This window comes from Arvicanthis niloticus, chromosome 9 (assembly GCF_011762505.2).
Source record: "Arvicanthis niloticus isolate mArvNil1 chromosome 9, mArvNil1.pat.X, whole genome shotgun sequence".
NCBI lineage: Eukaryota > Metazoa > Chordata > Mammalia > Rodentia > Muridae > Arvicanthis > Arvicanthis niloticus.
Genome location: NC_047666.1, coordinates 12,741,798 through 12,760,918, shown reverse-complemented (window position 1 = coordinate 12,760,918; position 19,121 = coordinate 12,741,798). Strand labels below are relative to the sequence as shown.

The 19,121-nt window shown below is 45.8% G+C and overlaps 1 pseudogene; it reads left to right on the top strand.

The window, feature by feature from the left end:
* Window positions 1-17,552: 17,552 nt before the first annotated feature.
* Window positions 17,553-18,594, top strand: LOC117715102 (alpha-enolase pseudogene; annotated as a pseudogene).
* Window positions 18,595-19,121: the final 527 nt, after the last annotated feature.

Below are 19,121 nucleotides of genomic sequence, written 5' to 3'. Positions count from 1 at the left end.
GGCTTGGCCACAGATCCTTTAGCATTTGTATAGCTATATCGTTTAGTAGTCAGTACCTGAGCATGCATACACATTCCTGATGTGGACCTTAGGGGAACTGAGCATGGGACTTGGTCTCTCCAATACTGCTCCATCCTCTTCTACTTCACTCAAGGAAGATTCTGCTCTTCTGGAAGGTGGAGGGAGGAATAAGCTATCAAAGTAGTCGGGAATTACACATAGATACATATGAAAGAAGAAGACAACTGATTTCTATCCGTGCTATCTACTAAAAGCCAGCAATGCGCTCCGTCCTGCAGAATGATAAAGAAACACGAGGTTCCTATCCATAGAGAGCTGACACCCCAGCTGGGAGTATAAGAGCATCCTCGGGGTTTAGCACACAAACCAATCAACCTGACTAAACCAAAGATGTTGAAGGAGACATCAGAGACTTGGGGTCAGTCTGTGTGAGAGAACTTGTTTCATAGTGTCTGTCCATCATTGCTTTATCAGCCTGAAGGAAAGCTAGAGGACCTCAATTCTGTGACTGCTATAAAATGTATTATTCCAAAATCTGTGAGTCTGAGTCTAAGTCAAGAACTGAAGCCCTGGCCACTGCCTTGGTTTTAACTACATGGGACCCTGAGCATAAAGTCCAGCTATGCCATACCCAGATTTAAGCTGTGAGATAGGAAGAGGCAGTTTTTAAAAAATATTTATTTTTATTTTATGTGTATCAATGTGTTTGCCTGCTTTATATTATACCACATATAAGCAGTGCCTGCAGAGGCCAGGAGAAGGCATTGGAGCCCCAGGAACTGAAGTTACAGATGGATGTGAGCTACCATATAAGAGCTAAGAACTGAACTGGGTGAGGGAGGGGTCCTAAAAGAACAGCCAGTGCTCTTAAACACTGGGCTATCTCTCAGCCCCAGATTTTTGTTGTTCTAATGTCAACTTGTGGTCATTTGTTACATAACAATAGATAAAATACCTATCATATTTTTGAAAGCCAGATTCAATTTTTCCTGGTCCTGATGTAAAAAATATTACTCACAAAGTTATAAAGGACTTGTTAATAGATTTGTGTAGGACATGTTTAATCATACAAAGTAGAATTTAGCTAAGGGAGCCCTGCCTCCAAATACCCCAAAGACAAGTAGGATGCTAACCAGTCCCATTAGAAATAAGCTAAATTTACCACACTAGGATATAAAGGTTCACCAGGATTGACAGACTATGAGGTTCGTTTGTCTCCAAAGAACATGCCTCTAACAGACAGCACAGGGCCATAGATACTATTACGTCCTTGTCAGCCATTAAGTCTCTTCTGCTCTTACCAGGAAAAGCATAATTCTGCCAGGTGTTCCCGCTGATGGGCAGGTTTTCTTGGAGATAGTCTTTAAGGGCTCCTCCCTGCCATCCACATCAGTTAGTATTCCATGTGAAACCTGCTACCCACCCAAAGACCACGAATCAGGTTGTGGGTTATCAGGAAGCTTGAGTTAGCTCAGTATCGTGAGGTTGCTGCTTTTTGCACAGTTTGTGTCTGATCTTGCTGCCACCGCTGCACTCAGCAACTCTTAAGCTGTGGTATGCTTCTGCCTGAGGTGTTAGCGCAAAGATAGTGCTTTCCTGTGGTTACTGAAACACAGGAGGCTGTTATCTCTGACTGGAAAGGGAGTGTTATAACAAACCAGAGCCCTGTAAGATCATAACGTTGGAGAATGCTTTTCTGTCTTGTGTTTTCATCCAGCACCAATCCCTAGTGGGCAATATCAGGGCTGGTGGGAAAATCTCTGCACAATCAGATGCAAAGCTGAAAGAGATTGCAACAAACTTCTTGACTGGATTTGAAACATAACCATGCCCTCCACCCACTCCCTGGGAGCCACATTAGCACAGCTCTGCTGTTGTCATTTCACCTAGTAAAAATTAGTCTCAGGGGTAGAGAGACAGCTCAGCAGTTAAGAGCACTGGCCGGCTGCTCTCCAAGAGGACCCAGGTTCAAGTCCAGAACCCACATAGTGCTCACAATGGTCTGTTACTCCAGTCCCTGGGGATATGATGTCCTTTTCTGGTCTCTGTGGGCACTGCACACATATAATGTACACATGCAGGGAAAACATTCATATACATATCCCAGCCCTCAGGAGGCAGAGGCAGGAATGAATCCCTGGGGCAAGCTGGCTAGAGACACTGCGTCAGTAAAGTGAAAATTGACCAGCAAAGACATCCAAGATCAACTGTAGGCCTCCACATCCTTGTATACACACATCCTTGCATGCACATGTATGCCTACACACATGCATACATGCCAACCACATAATGCATACAAAAAGAAAAACATTCAAGTATACTATTGCTCAAAAATTGTGAATAATTCTCAGTAAACATGTCATGTGGCCACTCAAGTCAAGTCAAGACCAAATGACACAGCTTTTCTGAAGACAGCCTGTGGCTCCTTCTGGTGACCACCCTCACCCTCCTCTTATGTTGACAGTCTCTCTTCTGCCACTCCATAGGTTAGTTTACCCTACTGTCTTTATAGTCTGTACAAAGGATGTTCTATAGTAGACAACTTTATGTCTGTGTTCTCTTATAAGAGATAATTGGGTTTATAGGGCTTATCTAGGATGTTGAAAGAAATATATTATATTATATTATATTATATTATATTATATTATATTATATTATATTATATCTACTTACCTTATCTGTGATGGTTTGCATTTGCTTGGTCCAGGGAGTGGCACTATTTGGAGTAGGTATAGCCTTGTTGGAAGAAGTGTGTCACTATGGGTATGGGCTTTAAGACCCTTGTCCTAGCTGCCTGGAAGCCAGTCTTCTCCTGGATGCCTTTGGAATAAGATGTAAAACTCTCAGCTCTTTTTACATTATGCCTGCCTGGAAGCTGCCATGCTCCCACCTTGATGATAATAGACTGAACCTCTGAACCTGTAAGCCAGCCCCAATAAATGTTGTCCTTATAAGAGTTGCCTTAGTCATTGTGTCTCTTCACAGTAGAAAAACCCTAAGACAATATTTTATTTATTTATTTATTATATAAAATGTTTATTATATTTATATTTTTTCTTTCCTTCTTTCTTCATTGCTGGTGATTGAACATTCTAGGCAAGCACTCTACCACTGAAACTACACTCCATTCATTTATCTTCATTATCTTCATGATCTTTTAAAAAAAAAATTTCATTGGTAGGTATCTTAGGTAGGGTTTCCATTGCTGTGAAGAGACACCATGACCAAGGCAGCTCTTATAAAGGACAATATTTAATTGGGACTGGCTTACAGATTCAGAGGTTCAGTCCATTATCATCATGACAAGAAGTATGGCAGTATCCAAACAGGCATGGTTTGGGAGAATCTGAAGGCAGCCAGGAGAAGACTCTGTCTTCCACAGGCAGCCAGGAAGAGGCTTTCATCCACACTGGGCAAAGTTTGAGCATAGGACCTCCAAGCCCACCTCTACAGTGTTGCACTTCCTCTAATAAGGCCATACCTCCAACAAGGCCACACCTCCTAATAGTCGAACTTCCCATGGGCCAAGGGCATTCAAACCACCAGAGCAGGCATTTGAGTTGTTTTGAAGTGATCACAAATGCAACTATGAATATTTTGTGCTCCTGTCTTTGGTGGTTGTGATGGGTAGCCTTGCCAGTGAAACACAATCTGATTCACATGGGATGAGGTATTGGGACAATGAGGTATTGTCTAGGTGGGTTTGACCCGTAGGGAATTTTCTTAATTGGGTTAATAGAAATGGGAAAGGCCCATCTCAAATGTGGGCAGCATTATTTCACGGTAGCTCCTGGGCTAACTGAAAAGGAGTCTACTGAGCATTTAGCATGCATGCTTCATGCTGCCTCTGCTCTTGACTGTGGATCTGTGGATGCAACTAGCTGTTCGAGATCCCGCCATCTTGACTTCTGCACCATTGTGGGCTATCAACTGGAACTATGAGTTAAAATAAAATCCTGTCTTTTTTTTTTTTTTTTTGGTCATGGATTTTTTTTTTTTTTATCACAGCAACAGAACGAAAATTAGAACAGTGGCCTGTGCTGCTTTTAGCCTTCAAGAGTGAGAATAATCTAAAAGGTAACCTTGTAGGGGTGACTGGAAACGCTATGACCATCTCATTGTATGACCTGTATTCATGTCCCTGGAGTCAGCTGGTCTGAGTGCACTGAGAACATGGTTCCTGGCATTTGTCATATCTTTAGCACAGCTACGAGGAGACACATGGCACAAGTGTAGCATAGAATTTCCCCAAACTTTAGACTGTAAGACCCGGCGCACCAGTTTTTACATCCAGGATGTCCCTCTCTAAAGACACAGAGACAGAGATCGATGCAACGTGCAAGAGGTTTATTGATTCACCCAGCACACTGTGACCCCGAAGAACAGAGGCATTCACTTTTTATACTTCTTCAGACTATAGGCTTTAGGTAACAGCATGAGTTGCTTGTCTCTCATTGGTGGGGCCCATTGTCCTTTGCATTCATTGGCAGCCCCTGGTGAGGGGATATCTTTGGTATGTAGAAGGGGAGGTAAGGGGTCTCGCCTCTACCTTGCCTGAGTCATTTCTTGGGACAGGACGTTTCTGGAATTCTCTGACCCTGAGCTCAACAGAAAGGCTCAGCCACTTGGTATTTTCTCAAGGGGGGAGGAAGTTCTACTCACCTAATCTTATCTTTACAAGACTCACAAAGACTGTAGTTTTCACCTACTCCCCAAGCCACACAGTCCCTTACTTACTTAATATCTTTCTTCTCTGGCTCAGGACCTGGGCACCTTTATGAGGTCTTGCTTCCTAGCTCTAGGGCAGATAGTCCCAAGGGCTATCTCTGCAAGACATGAGCTGTGCCACCTGTTACCACAATAACTGTCTCCAAATCACTGACCAAGCCTCCCTGGGAACTGAGTCCCTCGAGTATATAAGAGGAAGATAATACTGCAACAAGGCTCATGAAGGATGCCATCAGAATGAAATAATGTGTTCAAAGATCTTCAATGTACCCCAAAATGTGGTTCATATTTATTAGTCTTTATCCCAGAGTCCCCACCCCATCCTGCCACCCCATTCTTTGGGCCTTGTTAAATGAGTAGGTGTTGGTAGTCAGTAATGAACTTTTGCTTTGTTTTCCAGAAAGTTATTTGCACTAGAAATCAGACTTTTAGTCATAGATAAGAATAGAAGATAGGGGAACATGAGATAGCCCAGCAATTAAAAGTACTTGCTACCTTTCAAAGGACCTGGATTCAGCTCCCAGGACCCACATACAGCAGCTTACAACTTCCTGGGGGGTAGTTCTGGGGGACCTGATGCTTCTGAAGGCACCAGCATGCACAAGGTGCACTTACATACACATTCAGGCACATACACATATACAGAAAATAAAAATAAATATTTTTAAAAATGAGTAATGTATAAACTGGATTTGGTGGCTTATGATATACATCCATGCGCAGCTTAGAACAGACCACACCAGATCAAATGGTTCCAAGTGGGGTTTATTCAGGAGATAGGGCAAAGTGGGGGGGAGGAGAGGAGAAGAAGAGGAAGAAGAGGAAGAAGAGAACAAGATCAGGGGACTGTTCCTGTTTTATATGGGCAGGGATGTATCCTCTTGCAGGTAAGGGTGGGAGGTAGCCAGGTGGATTCTGGGAATGTATGGCGGTTGCCTTGACAATGATGTGGGGGCCACCTAGATGTGATGTCACTGGGTTTGGAGCCTGATACCAACAGCTTATGCTGGTAATCTAGTACATAAGAGGCTGAGACAGGATTGCCGTGAGTTCAAGGCCAGCCTGTGCTACAGTGCGGGCACTATAAGGAAACGAGTTTTAATTCACAGGCCGACTGTGGGAATGGCAACTCAATTTCCTTCCCAGGATGCTTTGCTGGGGCTGCAGTCTCCATCCTTCAAAGAATGGGTTTGGTTAACAATCAGAAACATGACCTTGCTTCAATCTCCTCCCCAGGATGCTTTGCTGGTGCTGCCATCTCTATTCTTAAAGGGAAAGGCTGTGTTATCAATCAGAAATATTCTGTGCAGAAGGCTAAAGGTTTCCAAAGATAAATCACTGATGGGGGGAGGCATCCTTGTCAGCCTCTGGGTGGTGGGGTTTCCTCAAGGCTTCCTTAAGCAGTAGGAGAAAAAGCAATCCTTCCCCTGGGTAGGGGAGAACAATTGGCCAATGCGTTGGTGACCTCTGGAGCTCCCGTGTCTGGGCGCTTGTTTCTGCTCACGCGAGTTGCAGCTGTTCTCTCTTGGCTTTGATCATTGCCCCTGTGTCCCATCCAAGTTCTTACCTCCTAACCAAAGCACTTGATTCCTGTTTCCTAGTCTCCCATTGCCGCCCCATCCTGTAAAAACAGATGCCAAGTAAACAGTGTATTGGAAAGAGTTTCTCAATTAGCTTTGATGCAGCCCAACATGCCCTCTCTAAGTGTCTGGCTCATAAATTAATTTGTCCTTAAATCGAACTCAATTCCACACATCACTCCTCTATCCTCAAAGTCTCACCAGGCTCACGATTAGCTCCCGAATTAATTCCCATCAACTGAGTACAGCCTTAGAAGTCTTCCTCCATCTGGTTCCTCACGGCAGCAGCCAGCAGACCCAGGCCAGACTCAGTAATTGTGTTGGCAGATGCAGCCTCTGGCAACAGTGATACTTAGAAGTGAGACTGGGACTTGGGTATGAGGCCACTGGGCCCTGTTACCTGGCTCCTTTATCAGGTGCTTGCTTTCTGGCCTCACTTGGCCTTGCCACCCTCAGGTCCTATTCTCAATTTCTCCCGAGTCATCTCTGGACTGATGCTCTGCCCCCAGTTCACCTACAGGCATCACGCTACTCCAGTATCTGCACAGTTGTCATGCTATCCCTTCTACCTTCATTATTTTTTAAGCTAAAATCAAAATATAATTCAGGTTTAAAATAGTAAGCTTTTTAAGTTAGGATAGATGGTAGAGTGCTTTGTCTAAATTGACAAACATGATAGCCTGGGTGCTAAGTGTATCTTAGACTTTATAATTCACATAATTGTAATGGTCATGCTCATTTATATCTGAGAGAGAAGAGCCTTTTAAGTGATCAAGAAGGGGGAAAACGTTGTGGGTTGTCCGATGCTGTTTGTATTCTGACATTAATTCTGCTTCCTCAGGAGGGGCTGCCCAGACGAGGAGTAGATCATATACTCAGGTGATTTCGGGTGAACCGTCTCCCTGTTTTAACTGGTCAAATAAAGGCTAGAGCCTGTGATTGGGCAGTGGAAGGGAAAGGTGGGGCTGGAGATTCTAGAGAGTGGGGGGAGAGTAGAGAATGAGAGAGAAGGACTGAGGAAGACGAGGTAGAAGGAAGATGGAGCAGAACCACATGGCCTGGAGAAGCCACAAGTAGCAAGGGCTCTCATAGCTGGGGAATGGAGTAGTGTAGTGGTGGATCTGCCCAATCTAGGAGTGCAGCCTGTAAATATTGTAACTGAGTTGTATGTTTTTACATGGGCTTATTAGGGTTGGAGATTTACTATAGCTTGTGTGTGTGATGTGTATGCATGCATGCATGCGTGTGTGTTTACATGTGTGTGGGAACAGGTACTGGGGCATATGTATGGTCATTGAAGTAGAACCAGTTTTTAACTGAACCTGGAGCTCTCTAATATAGTCTCCCTGCCCAGCTTGCTCTGGGGGATCTGTGTCCAACTTCTGAGTGCTGGAATTTCAGGCAGGCTGGGCTGCCAAGTCCACCCAGCATTTATGTAGGTGCTGAGGCTCTCATGTTTCTGTGGCAGGTAGTGTATCCAGTGAGCCATCGCCTCAGCCCCTGCACCCATATTTACTTTCCTTTTCCAAAGCCCCAAGTCATTTGCAGATGTCTTTCTCAATCAGGATAGAGTCTGACCATATCTTAGGGGAAGTCCCCTGCAGCAGCATGTTTAGGTTTCTACTCAATCGAGAGAGAGAGAGAGAGAGAGAGAGAGAGAGAGAGGAAGAAGAAGAAGAAGAAGAAGAAGAAGAAGAAGAAGAAGAAGAAGAAGAAGAAGAAGGAGGAGGAGGAGGAGGAGGAGGAGGAGGAGGAGGAGGAGGAGGAGGAAGAGGAGGAGGAGGAGGAGGAAGAGGAGGAGGAGGAGGAAGAGGAGGAGGAGGAGGAGGAGGAAGAGGAGGAGGAGGAAGAAGAGGAGGAGGAAGAAGAGGAGGAGGAGGAAGAAGAGGAGGAGGAGGAAGAAGAGGAGGAGGAGGAGGAGGAGGAAGAGGGGGGGAGGGAAGGTCTTCTGGGTTCCTGCCTGGAAAGCAGGGATGGGGCTTCCAGCACGTTCCCACCCCCAGTACTGAAAGGGCTAGAGTTGCTGAGTATGGTAATCAATACCTATCTTTGATCCCTCTCTGCAACTTAGATTCCATTGTCTTCCTGTCCAAATCCATACTCAGAGTAGAGTTCTGACTTCTGCTGAATTGAGACAAGGCGGTATCCAGGGGAAGGAAATGTGAAAGGCTACAAAGCACCAGAGATACAAGTTTAGCCGGTCCTCCATGGATGGCCCACTGCGTGTTCAAAGTAACCTCGACACACTTAACCTCTCAACCAGCCCTCTTCCCAGTCTTCTTCACTTTAACTACCCATCCACTGCCTGCCATGTTCCAAAGTCCTCAGGGCTCCCTCTTCCATCTTTCTGTGTTTGTGCACGTTGGGATATGTGCAGTGACCAAAGAACAAGCTCCAGTGTTAATCCTCAGGGCCCACCAGGCTGGGTGCTTGGTTTTATTGTTTTGGTTTTTGGCAGCTGGATTTTTCGTTGTGTCTCTGGCCTGGAATTCACCAAGCAGGTTAGCTGGCTGGCTGGCTGGCAAGCTTCAGGGATCTTTCTGCCTCTGCCTTTCCAGAGCTGAGATTATGAGTGGGTGGCACCACATTGCATGCATTGTGGGGATTAAACTCAGGTCCTCATGCTTGCAAGGCAAATATTTTACTGACTGAGCCATCTCGTTAGCCCCTCTTCTACCTCTGAAAAACCCGTGGCTTAGGGTTTGGTTTGTGTTATCTGCTCAGTCAGGTGTTCCTCCTTTGCTTGCTATCCTGGTTCCAAAATGCTACTGCTAAAACTGTCTTCTCGTAAGGTCTTCCCTGTACAAAGCATCTCTTTAAGCCCTCTTAGGTGAGTGCGTGGAGGTTTGGAGCAGGGTTACCATCCATTTGTGCTGCCCCGGCTGACTCTCACACCTGTCTTCTGCCCCAAGCCATGCCAAAAGTTCTGTCTTTCTATGTGGAATGACAAGTCATCGGGATTTGACAAAAGCTCAGTCTCACCCAAACTTGTTCTTGCAGGAAGAGATATTTAGTGACAGAGATCAAGACAAGTAAGTGGATAGCCTAAACATTAGGAATCTGGACGGCCCAGCGTAGGCTCTCTAACTTCTATACCCTAACTATCAGCATTCTGGATCCTTTTGCTGCTTATATGTGGCATTAATCCTGCCATTTTGAATGCTAAGGCTGAGCTGGTTTTAAGTCATTTCTGTTCACCATGGTAACCGGGCTCTGCAGTGATCCACTTATGTCTCCCTCGGATTCTCTTGTGTAGTGTTTGCCTCAACCTGTCACACGCTCGGTTCTGAAGAATGGTAAATATGTAGAGTTTTTTTTTTTTTTTTTTTTTTTTTTTTTACCCCAAATCCTCAAACTGTCTCCCCCCAGCTTTGAGTAGACCTAGAGTCTAGACAGGTTCACCTATAGTCTTTGAGATGCTGCTTGGAATTCCTACAACACACAAAGCTCCAACATCAATAAGGAGACCATGCCTTCTTCAGTCAGAGCCCACGTGCAGTGCTCCACCCAGGCAGCATACATGGGTCCGGTTATACTGCAGGCCATGGGGTCTCTCTGAATCTTTCATCTGAATTCACGGCTAACATGATCATTATCTCATGCTGCCCTGCCTTTCCCACCACTCTGGACTGGATGCCCTCAAACGATCAGCTAAAACGAACTCCTCCTTTCTTATGTTGCTTGTTGTCATAGCAATGAGTGCAGTAGCTGGTGTAATTGAGAAGGGTGTGAGGGGGCTATGGCCTTCCTCTGTGGCCAACTACTCTCCTCCTCTACAGGAAGGAGCCCAGCCAAAACAATCAGAAAGAATGAAACATGCTACCTCTTCCTTTCCCTCCTCCACTACTGTCTCGTCCTATCTGAAGAAGGGAGCTGAATTCAGCACACATTTAGAAAGGACATCCCATGAAAACAGAAGTCCTTACTCCACGGCGACCCATTAGAGCATGTTTATAAATACACACTTTACTATTTTACTAGAATGTTGATAGACAGTGTGTTTCATCGTGCCAGTGAAGGACATCTGCTAAAAATAAAGTCTGTGAAGATCGTTTTGCCTTGTACAATTCCAAGAAAGAGTTTCCAGTAACAGAGTCAAGCCTCGTTCCTTCCAAAAACTGACTCTGGTTGTCCTTTGTGAACCACAAGGATATAACCACATGGGCAGGACCACAGGCAAAACAACAGAGTGTGTGTGGGTGAGTATCCCTCCTCCCACTCTGAATTATGCTGTGGTGAATGTCAGCAAATGAGATCCAATATCAGCATCTGAAGATAAACTGTTTTGGGGTTGCTCAGCCCCTCTATGCCCATAACTACCGGAGTGTTCTGCTACCTACTGTTAACCAGTAGGATGCTGGCCAGGGTCTTGACGACCCCTGTCACTAGAATGGAAGACTGAAAGATCTGTAACGTCTTACTTTTGCTGTTCTGTGATAAAGTACTCCTGACAAGATAGATCACTGTAAGGGAGAAGGGTTTGTTTAGACTCACATGTTACAGTCTGCGTTAGTGGGGGAGTCTGGGCAGCAGCTTGTGGCAGCTGGTCACTTTGCAGATCAAAGAAAGCAGAGGGAGGATAAAGGTCAATCTATCCCTTTCACACAGCCCAGGATCTCAGCCTAGAGAATGGTCCCTCAATGGGTGAGTGTTATCTCAATTAACCTAATTAAGATAATCTCCCATAGGCATTCCCAGATGCTTATCTCCTATGTAATTCTAGGTCTCTGGCAAGTTGACAGTTGAGAATGAACATCATACATAGGCTCTATGAGTTAGAAAGGCCTCGTGATCTACAGTTGGCCGAATGGTGAGCTCTTGCTGGCCTCAAACTCACTATGTACTTAAGGATGTCTTTGAACTTCTGACCTTCCTGCCTTCACCTCCTGAGATTCCAGCCATGCACCATTAGGATTGGTTCATATGGCTCAGGGGGTTGAACACTAGGTTTTTCATTCACGCCAGGCAAGCACTGTATAAACTGACCTACATTCCCAGCCCTGTATTCATTTTTCAACACCCTGCAGTTTTACCTTGCACTGAGCTCAGTGAATTTCTCTATGTAACCATACTGATCCAGGGGTGGGGAAAGCCAGAATGATAGGACACTCTGAGAGTGTGAGCAGAGAGGGTTGAACAACCACCATCAGGCATCCTAATTTTTGAATGATTGGTAGCAACGAGGACCTGCCAGCCGGATCTCTGTCCTGTATGTGGGTGGCTTGACATGAGGGTCCAAGAAAGGGCCCAACACTGACTGAGACAATCCTTTGGAGAAAGGACTCCTGGGCTTGGAGAGCAAGGGTCAGAGGGCTGATCTGAGCCATGTTGGTTGAGATACTTGGATACCCCCATCCCTGCCTGTGTCCTCCTTCCTTGGTCTAGATTTTGAAGAGGGAAAACAGAGACATGCTTTCTCTGTGGCAGGTGTGAAGCACAGCATCCCTTCTAACATTAGGACCAGAGAGAAAATTGGGTAAGTTTTACACATTCTAACACACAAGCCTTCATTTGTTGGCAGTGTGACTGTTTTTATTACTCTGTGATAAGATTTTATTCCCCATAAGAGATAATCCAGGCTGATGAGCTGGTGCAGAATGTGCATGTTCTGACTGTCCCCTTCTGACTGCCCCCTTCTCATTTGCTCCCTATGTCAGAGCTGTCACGAATGCTTAGCCATGTTATTCCTAGCACGCTCTCAGTGTAGCCCCCTAAGCATTCTGGGCAGTGGCTAAAATACCGCATGTCAAGACCATGGATGCAGACCTGTAGCCATGGCAACAGCAGTCCTTTGTCTGTCCACCTGAAATGTTACAGCCTATGGGATGTTGTATATATATAAAAAGAATTTGTCTGTTTTTTGTCTTAGATTCCTGGGGCAGAGCTTCTAAACCCTTGGAATTTCCTAAGTGGTGGGAGTGTCTATGGTAGTCATGGTGGGTTCTGGATCACTCCCAAGTTTATACTTACAAGGTGACTAGTGGTAGCTGTTGTGTATGGGCTGGATAATGATCTAGATACCTGTATTTTCAGTTTTGGGTGGATGAGTTTATTAACCATAAAGAAAGGCAAAGTAAAAGAACAAATAGAAGAGATAGGTAGGGAGAAAGACACACACACACACACACACACACACACACACACAGAGAGAGAGAGAGAGAGAGAGAGAGAGAGAGAGAGACACCACACACACACACACACACACAGAGAAACACATACACCACACACACACACACACACACACAGAGAGAGAGAGAGAGAGAGAGAGAGAGAGAGGAGATACACCACACACACACACACACACACACAGAGAAACACATACACCACACACACACACACACACACACACAGAGAGAGAGAGAGTGAGAGTGAGAGAGAGAGAGAGAGAGAGAGAGAGAGAGAGAGAGAGAGAGAGAGAGAGAGAGAGAGAGAATAGATAATAACATCAAATTAGATGCTGGAAACATCCAGCAAAAAAACATCTAGGGAACTTTCATTGAGACAATCTGGGGTATGTGTAGAGCAGCAGACAGATCAGAATATCCCCTTAGGTGAAGCTTCCTAATAGAAACACAAAACAGAAACGTACCATCATTAAAGGGGGCTTGCAGACACCTGGCAGAAATGGACTGGTCGAGCACCACTGAGGCAGCCAGCTGGAGTTCTGATAAGGAAAGCCCTGGTTAGTTCAGTGTTTCCCTGAGTGAGACTTTCTAGGAAAGAAACAAAAAGCGACAGATGGATACATCACCAGTGGGGTGGGGGGTGGGGTCTGTTACAAACCGACTAAAGAAGTTAAGGCAGCCAGCTGGGATTTCCTAGTGAGCTTTCTGTCTATGAATGATTTTCCCATGAACTACTGGCTTCTCTTCCCCAATGCAGGCATTTTTACATCATAAGAGAAACAACACAACACCTGTTGGGAATAGTTTAGCATGCAGCTGCTTTCAAGGACACAGTGTTTTTACTTTGCAGCTGCTTTGCGGTTCCTTTCCTGTCACAGTTAGAGAGGCCAGTCCATTCCCAGACAAAGGATCCTACAGGCCACGTGACATAAACATGCTTGCGTCTGAAGTTGGGAGACCCTACTCTCAGAGACAGCTTCTCAAGGAACTCAGAGAGCACACAATACGTTACCAATGAACAGTACAATGACACACCCATAGCTGCAGGATGCAGCCAGCCTGATCGCTGGTGTGATTTAAAGGGTTAGGGCTTTGAGTCATGTGATGCCAAGGGAAAAGGACAGGGAGCCGGAGATAGTGTTCAATCTATCACTCCAGGTTCTTGAAGCCCCAGTAAGAACTCTGGACACTAGGGACCAAGTGATGTGTTGATGAGTGACACCCCCTGATTGTATCCTTGGAAGCACTGTATTGGGAACCCTCTTAGGTCTCGCTCTGAAGCAGTGGTTCTCAACCTTTCTAAGGTTGTGACCCTTTAATACAGTTCTTCATGTTGTGGTGACCCACTCCCAACTATAAAATTATTTTTGTTGCTACTTCATAACTGTAGTTTAGTTACTGTTATGAATCATAATATAAATGTCTGATATGCAGGATATGTGATCCCCATGAGAGGATCAATGACTCTGAAGGGGTCACAACCCAGTTGAGAACCACTGCTCTAACGGCCTCTTCTTGTGACTTATTCTTACAAGTCCCTTAGAATAAAACTGAGCCGGGCGGTGGTGGCGCACGCCTTTAATCCCAGCACTTGGGAGGCAGAGGCAGGTGGATTTCTGAGTTCGAGGCCAGCCTGGTCTACAGAGTTCCAGGACAGCCAGAGCTACACAGAGAAACCCTGTGTCGAAAAAACAAAAACAAAAACAAAAAACAACAACAACAAAAAACACACAAACAAAAAACCAAAACCAACTAAACAAACAAAAACAAACAAACAAACAAAAAGGTAAAAACGAAATCATAGGAAGAGTGTCTGTGGCTCTTCCACAGGACTTGAGTTCAGTGCCCAGCACCCACATCAGGTTCTGACAACCACCTATAGTTCCAACTCCAGAGAAATCCAACACCCTCTTTTGGCTTCTTTGGGAAGCCATACAGACATGGCATACAGTCACAGAGACACCAAATGATACATAAATAAAAATAAATCATTTTACAGCCTGTAGCAGGAGATATTTTAAATCGCCGTTAGCATTCAGTCTGGCTTTTCTCAACCAGCCGCCATGTTTCCGACCAGCCTAGGCCTGCATCCACATATAGCTGCTGCTCAGTTTATGCTGTCTGCTCAGGCGACCAGAAACACCAGCCCTGCCACCCACGAGACGCCAGTGTGGGAGATGGCTCTGCCAATCTTCCACGCTGTCTCTACAAGGCTGGGCAGTGCCCAGACCATCCTGCCATCAATACCACACGGGCCTGGAAGGAATGAAACTCTAATGCTTAAAGATTAATCAAAGGCTTTGTATGTTTGGTAACGCTCCATAACAATATGCCCATACAATTAGAGGCGTTTCCCAATCAGCTAACCTAAATATAAGTTGTTACCCGGGACTGCTCTCCATACCTGCATGGCTCTTCATCCTCCCACCTCTCCCTCTCGCCTTTGCCTCACTCCTCCTCCTCTTCCTTTTCCTCTTCCTCTCCTTACTCCTCCCACCTTAGCTCCTCCTACAACATTCCAACTGAAATCACATCTCTAATATGTGGTAGCTGTTTTGTTTTGTTTGTCCTGAGAGTAACAAAAGAAAAATATCAAAGAAAAAGGGGGTAAGGAGAAACCTTGAATTTTTAGGCAGTTGAGTAGCAGTTTTGGAACTCCTAAGATTATAACTGAGGTTGGAAGCAGCAGTAGTCTTTTGCGGAACCATGTCCTCAACCTTTTGCTATGAGTAGCTGGTGTCAGGATTTTACAGCTCAGCAGATGTGAAAGCCAGAGGAAGCCACCTTCCCCCACTCCCCCAGGCTCTCAGAGAAGGTAGAGTCCTGGCATGGAGGGTGTCTCTGAGGACAGTGAACCTCGGAGAACCTCACCTGCCTTTCTAGTGAGGACATTCTTCCTCTTCTGTAACCTCAAAGAAGCAAAGTTTTGGGAATGTTGTGAGCTGTCTTTTCCCAGGCGCTAATAGGTAGAAAGGTCCCATTCATGACCTCACTACACAAACTCTTTTCTGCGCTGGCTCCTGCAGTAGTTTCTATGTCCCAAGCTTCAGAAAGGGCCTCATGTGTCATAAACAAGAATAGCATAGCCTGCTGTGTGGCCGGTTGGCCTGCTTTCTTTGCATAACCCTGGACAGACCTGGCTTGCCTCTAGCTATGTTTGGTCAGACCTGGTTTGCTCCTTGCTACAGTTGGAGGGTTTGCTCTCTCAAAAACTCACAATGAAATTTAATTACCATGAGAGCATTAATAGATGGGCCCTTTATGGTGACACATGGTTATGATCCCAGCATTTGGAGGCAGTGGCAAGTGGACCATGGATCCTGGCCAATGGAAGCTTCAGCCTAGCCTAGGCTACACAGTGAAGTCTATGGAGTGGGGAGGTGCTTTAAGAGATGTCAAGGGATGGGATTAACATTACCACCTGAATGGATCCGAACCCTCGTAACTTCATGCATCTCTGATTCTCCATCTCCTCTCCTCTTTCACCTCTTCCCTTTCTTCTCTTGTATTCTGCTTTCCATCCACCATCCACTGTGTTATGATGTAGCAAGAGGCCCTCACTAGTTGCTAGTACCTTAATCTTAAACTTCTCCACTTCCAGAACTAGGAGCCAATAACATTCATTCATCCATTCATTCATTAATCCATTTATTTTAAAATCTTTCCATTATTTGGAAATGACTTGGGGGCTGTGGTCTTCTATCACAGTGCCATGATAGTCACAATAGACTTGTGACTCTCAACAAATTCTCACTCCTCCCTCCTCTGCCTCAGTTAGTGCCCTACATGACCTGCCTTATCCAGGCTTCTTTTCCTCACTTTCTGGTCAGGTTGAGGGTTACCTCAGTCCCTCAGGTTCAGAGTAGGTGAAAGCTTCCTGCAGGTGCTAGCCTGTGATATACCACAACGTCTTTATAAAGTGGAAACTTGAGGGTTCTTTGGAAAGTCAGTTGTGTTAGATGGTGTTTTGCTGGGGCAAACATGTGAAGGGGACACAGGTGAAAGGCTAAGACAGACTCGTGAAGGAATGGCTCACTGAAGCAGATACAGGTGAAAGGATGCTCTACTAAAGCAAGCACGTGAAAGGACACATGATGAAGGATACTTCGCTAACAGCATGCATGTATTGGTCTGTCTTACATTGTGTAGTTAAGCTCCATTTGTTGGGACTCCATAGAGAGAAATTCACCAAAAAACTTCTGGTGGTGTGCTGTGGTTTCTTACCACTTCAACAGACTGGGGCTGATTGCAGAGTGATGTCAGCTGAGACAAACTCAGCTGGAGTTTTGGTAAGTCAGACTCAACATGCTGAGGCAAGACTTGTCATGAGGCAAGACCTGTGGAGGACATCTGATATTTGGAAGGAGTATAAATAAAACTTGATGGACAGTGAAGAAGGCTGGCCTAGGCTTGCTTATAGAGCCAGCTGTGCAATGATTGTTGGTCTCACATCTTTGCTGACCTTCACTTCACTGACAGAGGCACAGCCAAGAACTTTTCCTGGTGACCCTGGTCCCTCCTGCTGACTCATGCAAAGGCTGAGTCCTTGCTATAATCCATGAAGTGTTTGTGAGTGGATTGAGCTGTCACTGCTGACCTGTGAACTGAACTGCTGATTTCCTGACAATGCAGGAAACAGGTCCACTTCCCCCATATTCTTTCTTTTCCACTATCTCTGGTGGGTGATGGGATAGAAGGGAGGTTAAAGCATTGAAGAACCATCACTAAAAGTGCTGCTTGGGTATAGGGTTGTGCTCATGTCTGTCCTTAATGCTCCTTTTGGTCTACAGAACCCTATTTCCTTTCTTCCTAGTGATCTGACTGCCGGAAGTTCACCGTGTCTATTCTCAAGATTCATGCCAGAGAGATCTTTGACTCCTGTGGGAATCCCACTGTTGAGGTGGATCTGTACACCGCAAAAGGTCTCTTCCGAGCTGCGGTGTCCAGTGGTGCATCCAAGGCATCTAAGAGGCCCTAGAACTCTGAGACAATGACAAGACCTGCTTCATGGGGAAGGTGTCTCACAGGCTGTTGAGCACATCAATACACTATTGCACCTGCTCTGGTTAGCAAGAAACTGAATGTTGTGGAGCAGGAGAAGATTGACCGGCTGATGATCAAGATGGACGACACCAAGAATAAATGTAAATTTGGTGCAAATGCCATTCTGGGAGTGTCCCTGGCTGTCTGCAAAGCTGGTGCCATGGAAAAGGAGGTACTCCTTTACCGTCACATTGTTGACTTGGCCAGCAACCCTGAGGTCATCCTGCCGGTCCCAGCTTTCAGTATGATCAATGGAAGTTCTCATGCTGGCAACAAGCTGGCCATGCAAGAGTTCATGATCGATCCTGCCTATGGGAGCATCCTCTTTCCAGGAAGCCATGCACATTGGAGCAGAGGTTTACCACAACCTGAAGAACGTCATCAAGAAGAGGTATGGGAAAGACACCACCAGTGTGGGTGATGAGGGCGGATTCACCCCTAACATCCTGGAGAACAAAGAAGCCCTGGAGCTGCTCAAGACTGCAATTGCAAAGGCTGGCTACACTGACCAGGTTGTCATCGGCATGGATGTGGCTGCCTCCGAGTTCTACAGGTCTGGCAAGTATGATCTGGACTTCAAGTCTCCAGTTGACCTTATCAGGTACATCACACCTGACCAGCTGAATAACCTATACAAGTCCTTCATTCAGGACTACCCAGTGGTGTCCATTGAAGACCCCTTTGACCAGGACAACTGGGATGCTTGGCAGAAGTTCACAGCTAGTGCAGACAATCTGGGTGATGGGCCACAGTGACCAACCCTAAGCGAATTATCAAGGCTGCAGGCGAGAAGTCCTGCAACTGCCTTCTGTTCAGAGTGAACCAGATTGGCTCTGTGACTGAGTCTCTGCAGGCGTGTAAGCTGGCCCTGTCCAATGGCTGGGGTGTCATGGTGTCCCTTGAACTGGGGAAACCGAGGACACTTTCATTGCCGACCTGGTGGTGGGGCTCTGCACTGGGCAGATCAAGACTGGTGCCCCTTGCCAATCTGAGTGCCTACCAAATACAATCAGATCCTTAGAATCGAGGAAGAGCTGCGCAGAAAAGCTAAGTTTGCTGGCAGGTCCTTCAGGAACCTCCTGGCCAAGTAAAGCATGGACTGGAGGTCCCTGAAGCTATCAGCTGCTTAGTTCCTCTGTCCGTGATGTCATCTAGGAGGCTCACGGCCTGCCCAGTGCTTGACCCTCCCATGTCACTGCTTCCTTAGACATCCACACCTGACCACCTGGAGCCCTGCTGGAGACCCCAGCTTTGTAACCACGTGATTGGTCTGAATCGTTGTTTCTGTCACCTGACTTCCCAGCTAGTGTCTGGAGCCCTCGGAACTCCAGTGTAATCTCTAGGGTGCCCACCATCAAGACTCCCCCAGTGGTTTACATGCAAAAATAAAAGCCACAGAGTTTCCCCACCACCAAAAAAAAAAAAAAAAAAAAAAAAAAAAAAAAAAAAAAAAAAGGAGAAAAAAGAACCATCACTAAAATCAGGTTTTGAAAAGATTAAAGTTACACCCTTACTCCTTGCAAATTTCCTATGTTCCTGTGCATACCTTTATGCATTGGTCTATACAATAGGAAATGTCCTACACATATATGCTATACTGGCTGGTTTTGTGTCAACTTGACAC